We start from the raw sequence: 12,627 nt of genomic DNA on the forward strand, positions 1-12,627 counted from the left end.
AAGACAAGACAAGACAAGACAAGACAAGACAAGACAAGACAAGACAAGACAAGACAAGACAAGACAAGACAAGACAAGACAAGACAAGACAAGACAAGACAAGACAAGACAAGACAAGACAAGACAAGACAAGACAAGACAAGACAAGACAAGACAAGACAAGACAAGACAAGACAAGACAAGACAAGACAAGACAAGACAAGACAAGACAAGACAAGACAAAACAAGACAAATCAAGACAAGACAAGACAAGACAAGACAAGACAAGACAAGACAAGACAAGACAAGACAAGACAAGACAAAACAACACAACACACGACAGGACAAGACAAGACAAGACAAGACAAGACAAGACAAGACAAGACAAGACAAGACAAGACAAGACAAGACAAGACAAGACAAGACAAGACAAGACAAGACAAGACAAGACAAGACAAGACAAGACAAGACAAGACAAGACAAGACAAGACAAGACAAGACAAGACAAGACAAGACAAGACAAGACAAGACAAGACAAGACAAGACAAGACAAGACAAGACAAGACAAGACAAGACAAGACAAGACAAGACAAGACAAGACAAGACAAAACAAGACAAGACAAGACACGACAAGACACGACAAGACAAGACAAGACAAGACACATCAAGACAAGACAAGACAAGACACGACACGACAAGACAAGACATGACATGACAAGACAAGACAAGACAAGACAAGACAAGACAAGACAAAACAAGACAAGACAATACAAGACAAGACAAGACAAGACAAGACATGACAAGACAAGACAAGACAAGACAAGACAAGACAAGACAAGACAAGACAAGACAAGACAAGACAAGACAATACAAGACACGACAAGACACGACAAGACACGACAAGACACGACAAGACAAGACAAGATAAGACAAAACAAGACAAGACAAGACACGACAAGACAAGACAAGACAAGACAAATCAAGACAAGACAAGACAAGACAAGACAAGACAAGACAAGACAAAACAACACAACACACGACAGGACAAGACAAGACAAGACAAGACAAGACAAGACAAGACAAGACAAGACAAGACAAGACAAGACAAGACAAGACAAGACAAGACAAGACAAGACAAGACAAGACAAGACAAGACAAGACAAGACAAGACAAGACAAGACAAGACAAGACAAGACAAGACAAGACAAGACAAGACAAGACAAGACAAGACAAGACAAGACAAGACAAGACAAGACAAGACAAGACAAGACAAGACAAGACTTGTATTGTCTTAAGACACGACAAGACAAGACAAGACAAAACAAGACAAGACAATACAAGACAAGACAAGACAAGACAAGACAAGACATGACAAGACAAGACAAGACAAGACAAGACAAGACAAGACAAGACAAGACAGGACAAGACAAGACAAGACAAGACAAGACAAGACAAGACAAGACAAGACAAGACAAGACAAGACAAGACAAGACAAGACAAGACAAGACAAGACAAGACAAGACAAGACAAGACAAGACAAGACAAGACAAGACAAGACAAGACAAGACAAGACAAGACAAGACAAGACAAGACAAGACAAGACCAGACAAGACAAGACAAGACAAGACAAGACAAGACAAGACAAATCAAGACAAGACAAGACAAGACAAGACAAGACAAGACAAGACAAGACAAGGCAAGACAAGACAAGACAAAACAACACAACACACGACAGGACAAGACAAGACAAGACAAGACAAGACAAGACAAGACAAGACAAGACAAGACAAGACAAGACAAGACAAGACAAGACAAGACAAGACAAGACAAGACAAGACAAGACAAGACAAGACAAGACAAGACAAGACAAGACAAGACAAGACAAGACAAGACAAGACAAGACAAGACAAGACAAGACAAGACAAGACAAGACAAGACTTGTATTGTCTTAAGACACGACACGACAAGACAAGACAAGACAAGACATGACATGACAAAACAACACAAGACACGACAACACACGACAGGACAAGACAAGACAAGACAAGACAAGACAAGACAAAACAACACAAGACACGACAAGACACGACAAGACACGACAAGACACGACAAGACAAGACAAGATAAGACAAAACAAGACAAGACAAGACACGACAAGACAAGACAAGACAAGACAAATCAAGACAAGACAAGACAAGACACGACAAGACACGACACGACAAGATAAGACAAGACAAGACAAGACATGACATGACAAGACAAGACAAGACAAGACAAGACAAGACAAGACATGACAAGACATGACATGACAAGACAAGACAAGACAAAGCAACACAAGACACGACATGACATGACATGACAAGACAACACAAGACAAAACAACACAACACACGACAGGACAGGACAAGACAAGACAAGACAAGACATGACACGACAAAACAACACAAGACAAGACAAAACAACACAAGACACGACAAGACACGACAAGACACGACAAGACACGACAAGACAAGACAAGATAAGACAAAACAAGACAAGACAAGACACGACAAGACAAGACAAGACAAGACAAATCAAGACAAGACAAGACAAGACACGACACGACACGACAAGACACGACACGACAATACATGCCAAGACAAGACAAGACATGACACGACAAAACAACACAAGACACGACAAGACACGACAAGACACGACAAGACACGACAAGACAAGACAAGACACGACAAGACAAGACAAGACAAGACAAATCAAGACAAGACAAGACAAGACACGACGCGACAAGACACGACACGACAAGACAAGACAAGACAAGACAAGACATGACACGACAAAACAACACAAGACACGACAACACACGACAGGACAAGACAAGACAAGACAAGACAAGACAAGACAAAACAACACAAGACACGACAAGACACGACAAGACACGACAAGACACGACAAGACACGACAAGACAAGACAAGATAAGACAAAACAAGACAAGACAAGACACGACAAGACAAGACAAGACAAATCAAGACAAGACAAGACAAGACACGACACGACAAGACACGACACGACAAGACAAGACAAGACAAGACAAGACAAGTCATGACACGACAAAACAACACAAGACAAGACAAAACAACACAACACACGACAGGACAAGACAAGACAAGACAAGACAAGACAAGACAAGACAAGACAAGACAAGACAAGACAAGACAAGACAAGACAAGACAAGACAAGACAAGACAAGACAAGACAAGACAAGACAAAACAAGACAAGACAAGACAAGACAAGACAAAGCAACACAAGACACGACATGACATGACATGACAAGACAAGACAAGACAAAACAACACAACACACGACAGGACAGGACAAGACAAGACAAGACAAGACATGACACGACAAAACAACACAAGACAAAACAACACAACACACGACAGGACAAGACATGACAAGACAAGACAAGACAAGACAAGACAAGACAAGACAAGACAAGACAAGACAAGACAAGACAAGACAAGACAAGACAAGACAAGACAAGACAAGACAAGACAAGACAAGACAAGACAAGACAAGACAAGACAAGACAAGACAAGACAAGACAAGACAAGACAAGACAAGACAAGACAAGACAAGACAAGACAAGACAAGACAAGACAAGACAAGACAAGACAAGACAAGACAAGACAAGACAAGACAAGACAAGACAAGACAAGACAAGACAAGACAAGACAAGACAAGACAAGACAAGACAAGACAAGACAAGACAAGACAAGACAAGACAAGACAAGACAAGACAAGACAAGATAAGACAAAACAAGACACGACAAGACACGACAAGACACGACAAGACACGACAAGACACGACAAGACACGACAAGACAAGACAAGACAAGACAAGACAAGACAAGACAAGACAAGACAAGACAAGACATGACATGACAAGACAAGACAAGACAAGGCAAGACAATTCAAAACAAGACAAGACAATACAAGACAAGACAAGACAAGACATGACAAGACAAGACAAGACAAGACAAGACAAGACAAGACAAGACAAGACAAGACAAGACAAGACAAGACAAGACAAGACAAGACAAGACAAGACAAAACAACACAACACACGACACGACAAGACACGACAAGACAAGACAATTCTGTTTGATTTGTTTTTAAATTAATTAAGAAGATAAGACAAGACAAAACAAGGCCAGACAAGACAAGACAAGACAAGACAAGACAAAACAAGACAAGACACGACAAGACAAGACGAGAAAAGACGAGAAAAGACATGACAAGATAAGACAAGACAAGACAAGACAAGACAAGACTAGACAAGACTAGACAAGACAAGACAAGACAAGACCAGACAAGAAAAGACAAAACAAGACAAGACAAGACAAGACAAAACAAGACAAGACAAGACAAGACAAGACAAAGCAACACAAGACACGACATGACATGACATGACAAGACAAGACAAGACAAAACAACACAACACACGACAGGACAGGACAAGACAAGACAAGACAAGACATGACACGACAAAACAACACAAGACAAAACAACACAACACACGACAGGACAAGACATGACAAGACAAGACAAGACAAGACAAGACAAGACAAGACAAGACAAGACAAGACAAGACAAGACAAGACAAGACAAGACAAGACAAGACAAGACAAGACAAGACAAGACAAGACAAGACAAGACAAGACAAGACAAGACAAGACAAGACAAGACAAGACAAGACAAGACAAGACAAGACAAGACAAGACAAGACAAGACAAGACAAGACAAGACAAGACAAGACAAGACAAGACAAGACAAGACAAGACAAGACAAGACAAGACAAGACAAGACAAGACAAGACAAGACAAGACAAGACAAGACAAGACAAGACAAGACAAGACAAGACAAGACAAGACAAGACAAGACAAGACAAGACAAGACAAGATAAGACAAAACAAGACACGACAAGACACGACAAGACACGACAAGACACGACAAGACACGACAAGACACGACAAGACAAGACAAGACAAGACAAGACAAGACAAGACAAGACAAGACAAGACAAGACATGACATGACAAGACAAGACAAGACAAGGCAAGACAATTCAAAACAAGACAAGACAATACAAGACAAGACAAGACAAGACATGACAAGACAAGACAAGACAAGACAAGACAAGACAAGACAAGACAAGACAAGACAAGACAAGACAAGACAAGACAAGACAAGACAAGACAAGACAAAACAACACAACACACGACACGACAAGACACGACAAGACAAGACAATTCTGTTTGATTTGTTTTTAAATTAATTAAGAAGATAAGACAAGACAAAACAAGGCCAGACAAGACAAGACAAGACAAGACAAGACAAAACAAGACAAGACACGACAAGACAAGACGAGAAAAGACGAGAAAAGACATGACAAGATAAGACAAGACAAGACAAGACAAGACAAGACAAGACAAGACAAGACAAGACAAGACAAGACAAGACAAGACAAGACAAGACAAGACAAGACAAGACAAGACAAGACAAGACACGACAAGACAAGACAAGACAAGACAAGACAAGAGAAGACAAGACAAGACAAGACAAGACAAGACAGGACAGGACAGGACAGGACAGGACAGGACAGGACAAGACAAGACAAGACAAGACAAGACAAGACAAGACAAGACAAGACAAGACAAGACAGGACAGGACAGGACAGGACAAGACAAGACAAGACAAGACAAGATAATACAAGACAAGACAACACAAGACAAGACAACACAAGACAAGACAAGACAAGACAAGACAAGACAAGACAAGACAAGACAAGACAAGACAAGACAAGACAAGACAAGACAAGACAAGACAAGACAAGACAATACAAGACAAGACAAGACAAGACAAGACAAGACAAGACAAGACAAGACAAGACAAGACAAGACAAGACAAAGCAACACAAGACACGACATGACATGACATGACAAGACAAGACAAGACAAAACATGACACGACAAAACAACACAAGACAAGACAAAACAACACAACACACGACAGGACAAGACAAGACAAGACAAGACAAGACAACACAAGACAAAACAAGACAAGACAAGACAAGACAACACACGACAAGAGAAGACAAGACAAGACAACACAAGACAAGACAAGACAAGACATGACAAGACAAGATAAGACATGACAAGACAAAGCAAGACAAGACAAGACAAGACAAGACAAGACAAGACAACACAAGACAAAACAAGACAAGACAAGACAAGACAACACACGACAAGACAAGACAAGACAAGACGAGAAAAGACATGACAAGATAAGACAAGACAAGACAAGACAAGACAAGACAAGACAAGACAAGACAAGACAAGACAAGACAAGACAAGACAAGACAAGACAAGACAAGACAAGACAAGACAAGACAAGACAAGACAAGACAAGACAAGACAAGACAAGACAAGACAAGACAAGACACGACAAGACAAGACAAGACAAGACAAGACAAGAGAAGACAAGACAAGACAAGACAAGACAAGACAAGACAAGACACGACAAGACAAAACATGACACGACAAGACAAGACAAGACAAGACAAGACAAGACCAGACAAGACAAGACAAGACAAGACAAGAGAAGACAAGACAAGACAAGACAAGACAAGACAAGACAGGACAGGACAGGACAGGACAGGACAGGACAGGACAAGACAAGACAAGACAAGACAAGACAAGACAAGACAAGACAAGACAAGACAAGACAAGACAAGACAAGACAAGACAAAGCAACACAAGACACGACATGACATGACATGACAAGACAAGACAAGACAAAACATGACACGACAAAACAACACAAGACAAGACAAAACAACACAACACACGACAGGACAAGACAAGACAAGACAAGACAAGACAACACAAGACAAAACAAGACAAGACAAGACAAGACAACACACGACAAGACAAGACAAGACAAGACGAGAAAAGACATGACAAGATAAGACAAGACAAGACAAGACAAGACAAGACAAGACAAGACAAGACAAGACAAGACAAGACAAGACAAGACAAGACAAGACAAGACACGACAAGACAAGACAAGACAAGACAAGACAAGACAAAACATGACACGACAAGACAAGACAAGACAAGACAAGACAAGACCAGACAAGACAAGACAAGACAAGACAAGACACGACAAGACAAGACAAGACAAGACAAGAGAAGACAAGACAAGACAAGACAAGACAAGACAAGACAGGACAGGACAGGACAGGACAGGACAGGACAGGACAAGACAAGACAAGACAAGACAAGACAAGACAAGACAAGACAAGACAAGACAAGACAAGACAAGACAAGACAAGACAAGACAAGACAAGACAAGACAAGACAAGACAAGACAAAGCAACACAAGACACGACATGACATGACATGACAAGACAAGACAAGACAAAACATGACACGACAAAACAACACAAGACAAGACAAAACAACACAACACACGACAGGACAAGACAAGACAAGACAAGACAAGACAAGACAAGACAAGACAAGACAAGACAAGACAAGACAAGACAAGACAAGACAAGACAAGACAAGACACGACAAGACAAAACATGACACGACAAGACAAGACAAGACAAGGCAAGACAAGACCAGACAAGACAAGACAAGACAAGACAAGACAAGACCAGACAAGACAATTCTGTTTGATTTGTTTTTAAATTAATTAAGAAGATAAGACAAGACATGACAAGACAAGACAAGACAAGACAAGACAAGACAAGACAAGACAAGACAAGACAAGACAAGACAAGACAAGACAAGACAAGACAAGACAAGACAAGACAAGACAAGACAAGACAAGACAAGACAAGACAAGACAAGACAAGACAAGACAAGACAAGACAAGACAAGACAAGACAAGACAAGACAAGACAAGACAAGACAAGACAAGACAAGACACGACAAGACAAGACAAGACAAGACAAGACAGGACAGGACAGGACAGGACAGGACAGGACAGGACAAGACAAGACAAGACAAGACAAGACAAGACAAGACAAGACAAGACAAGACAAGACAAGACAAGACAAGACAAAGCAACACAAGACACGACATGACATGACATGACAAGACAAGACAAGACAAAACATGACACGACAAAACAACACAAGACAAGACAAAACAACACAACACACGACAGGACAAGGCAAGACAAGACAAGACAAGACAAGGCAAGACAAGACAAGACAAGACAAGACAAGACAAGACAAGACAAGACAAGACAAGACAAGACACGACAAAACAACACAAGACAAGACAAGACAAGACAAGACAAGACAAGACAAGACAAGACAAGACAAGACAAGACAAGACAAGACAAGACAAGACAAGACAAGACAAGACAAGACAAGACAAGACAAGACAAGACAAGACAAGACAAGACAAGACAAGACAAGACAAGACAAGACAAGACAAGACAAGACAAGACAAGACAAGACAAGACAAGACAAGACAAGACAAGACAAGACAAGACAAGACAAGACAAGACAAGACAAGACAAGACAAGACAAGACAAGACACGACAAGACAAGACAAGACAAGACAAGACAAGATAAGATAAGACAAGACAAGACAAGACAAGACAAGACAAGACAAGACAAGACAAGACAAGACAAGACAAGACAAGACAAGACAAGACAAGACAAGACAAGACAAGACAAGACAAGACAAGACAAGACAAGACAAGACAAGACAAGACAAGACAAGACAAGACACGACAAGACAAGACAAGACAAGACAAGAGAAGACAAGACAAGACAAGACAAGACAAGACAAGAGAAGACAAGACAAGACAAGACAAGACAAGACAAGACAGGACAGGACAGGACAGGACAGGACAGGACAGGACAAGACAAGACAAGACAAGACAAGACAAGACAAGACAAGACAAGACAAGACAAGACAAGACAAGACAAGACAAGACAAAGCAACACAAGACACGACATGACATGACATGACAAGACAAGACAAGACAAAACATGACACGACAAAACAACACAAGACAAGACAAAACAACACAACACACGACAGGACAAGACAAGACAAGACAAGACAACACAAGACAAAACAAGACAAGACAAGACAAGACAACACACGACAAGACAAGACAAGACAAGACGAGAAAAGACATGACAAGATAAGACAAGACAAGACAAGACAAGACAAGACAAGACAAGACAAGACAAGACAAGACAAGACAAGACAAGACAAGACAAGACAAGACAAGACAAGACAAGACAAGACAAGACAAGACAAGACAAGACAAGACAAGACAAGACAAGACAAGACAAGACACGACAAGACAAGACAAGACAAGACAAGACAAGAGAAGACAAGACAAGACAAGACAAGACAAGACACGACAAGACAAAACATGACACGACAAGACAAGACAAGACAAGACAAGACAAGACCAGACAAGACAAGACAAGACAAGACAAGACACGACAAGACAAGACAAGACAAGACAAGAGAAGACAAGACAAGACAAGACAAGACAAGACAAGACAGGACAGGACAGGACAGGACAGGACAGGACAGGACAAGACAAGACAAGACAAGACAAGACAAGACAAGACAAGACAAGACAAGACAAGACAAGACAAGACAAGACAAGACAAGACAAGACAAGACAAGACAAGACAAAGCAACACAAGACACGACATGACATGACATGACAAGACAAGACAAGACAAAACATGACACGACAAAACAACACAAGACAAGACAAAACAACACAACACACGACAGGACAAGACAAGACAAGACAAGACAAGACAAGACAAGACAAGACAAGACAAGACAAGACAAGACAAGACAAGACAAGACAACACAAGACAAAACAAGACAAGACAAGACAAGACAACACACGACAAGACAAGACAAGACAAGACGAGAAAAGACATGACAAGATAAGACAAGACAAGACAAGACAAGACAAGACAAGACAAGACACGACAAGACAAGACAAGACAAGACAAATCAAGACAAGACAAGACAAGACACGACACGACAAGACACGACACGACAAGACAAGACAAGACAAAACAAGACAAGACAATACAAGACAAGACAAGACAAGACAAGACATGACAAGACAAGACAAGACAAGACAAGACAAGACAAGACAAGACAAGACAAGACAAGACAAGACAAAACAAGACAAGACAAAACAACACAACACGCGACATGACAAGACAAGACAAGACAAAGCAACACAAGACACGACATGACATGAGAAGACAAGACAAAACAACACAACACACGACAGGACAGGACAAGACAAGACAAGACAAGACATGACACGACAAAACAACACAAGACAAGACAAAACAACACAACACACGACAGGACAAGACAAGACAAGACAAGACAAGACAAGACAAGACAAGACAAGACAAGACAGGACAGGACAGGACAGGACAGGACAAGACAAGACAAGACAATACAAGACAAGACAACACAAGACAAGACAAGACAAGACAAGACAAGACAAGACAAGACAAGACAAGACAAGACAAGACAAGACAAGACAAGACAAGACAGGACAGGACAGGACAGGACAGGACAAGACAAGACAAGACAATACAAGACAAGACAACACAAGACAAGACAAGACAAGACAAGACAAGACAAGACAAGACAAGACAAGACAAGACAAGACAAGACAAGACAGGACAGGACAGGACAGGACAGGACAGGACAAGACAAGACAATACAAGACAAGACAACACAAGACAAGACAAGACAAGACAAGACAAGACAAGACAAGACAAGACAAGACAAGATAAAACAAGATAAAACAAGACAAGACAATACAAGACAAGACAAGACAAGACAAGATAAAACAAGATAAAACAAGATAAAACAAGACAAGACAATACAAGACAAGACAAGACAAGACAAGACAAGACAAGACAAGACAAGACAAGACAAGACAAGACAAGACAAGACAAGACAAGACAAGACAAGACAAGACAAGACAAGACAAGACAAGACAAGACAAGACAAGACAAGACAAGACAAGACAAGACAAGACATGACAAGACAAGACAAGACAAGACAAGACAAGACAAGACAAGACAAGACAAGACAAGACAAGACAAGACAAGACAAGACAAGACAAGACAAGACAAGACAAGACAAGACAAGACAAGACAAGACAAGACAAGACAAGACAAGACAAGACAAGACAAGACAAGACAAGACAAGACAAGACAAGACAAGACAAGACAAGACAAGACACGACAAGACACGACACGACAAGACACGACAAGACAAGACAAGACAATACACAACAAGACACGACAAGACACGACAAGACAAGACAAGACAAGACAAGACAAGACAAGACAAGACAAGACAAGACAAGACAAGACAAGACAAGACAAGACAAGACAAGACAAGACAAGACAAGACAAGACAAGACAAGACAAGACAAGACAAGACAAGACAAGACAAGACAAGACAAGACAAGACAAGACAAGACAAGACAAGACAAGACAAGACAAGACAAGACAAGACAAGACAAGACAAGACAAGACAAGACAAGACAAGACAAGACAACACAAGACAAGACAAGACAACACAAGACACGACAAGACACGACAAGACAAGACAAGACAAGACAAGACAAGACAAGACAAGACAAGACAAGACAAGACAAGACAAGACAAGACAAGACAAGACAAGACAAGACAAGACAAGACAAGACAAGACAAGACAAGACAAGACAAGACAAGACAAGACAAGACAAGACAAGACAAGACAAGACAAGACAAGACAAGACAAGACAAGACAAGACAAGACAAGACAACACAAGACAAGACAAGACAACACAAGACAACACAAGACAAGACAAGACAAGACAAGACAAGACAAGACAAGACAAGACAACACAAGACAAGACAAGACAACACAAGACACGACAAGACACGACAAGACACGACAAGACACGACAAGACACGACAAGACAAGACAAGATAAGACAAAACAAGACAAGACAAGACACGACAAGACAAGACAAGACATGACACGACAAAACAACACAAGACAACACAAGACAAGACAAAACAACACAACACACGACAGGACAAGACAAGACAAGACAAGACAAGACAAGACAAGACAAGACAAGACAAGACAAGACAAGACAAGACAAGACAAGACAAGACAAGACAAGACAAGACAAGACAAGACAAGACAAGACAAGACAAGACAAGACAAGACAAGACAAGACAAGACAAGACAAGACAAGACAAGACAAGACAAGACAAGACAAGACAAGACAAGACAAGACAAGACAATACAAGACAAGACAACACACGACAGGAAAAGACAAGACAAGACATGACAAGACAAGACAAGACAAGACAAAACAACACAACACACGACAGGACAGGACAAGACAAGACAAGACAAGACAAAACAACACAACACACGACAGGAAAAGACAAGACAAGACAAGACAAGACAAGACAAGACAAGACATGACATGACAAGACAAGACAAGACAAGACAAGACAAGACAAGACAAGACAAGACAAGACAAGA

The sequence above is a fragment of the Zeugodacus cucurbitae genome, chromosome X (assembly GCF_028554725.1).
Source record: "Zeugodacus cucurbitae isolate PBARC_wt_2022May chromosome X, idZeuCucr1.2, whole genome shotgun sequence".
In the NCBI taxonomy this organism is placed as follows: Eukaryota; Metazoa; Arthropoda; class Insecta; order Diptera; family Tephritidae; genus Zeugodacus; species Zeugodacus cucurbitae.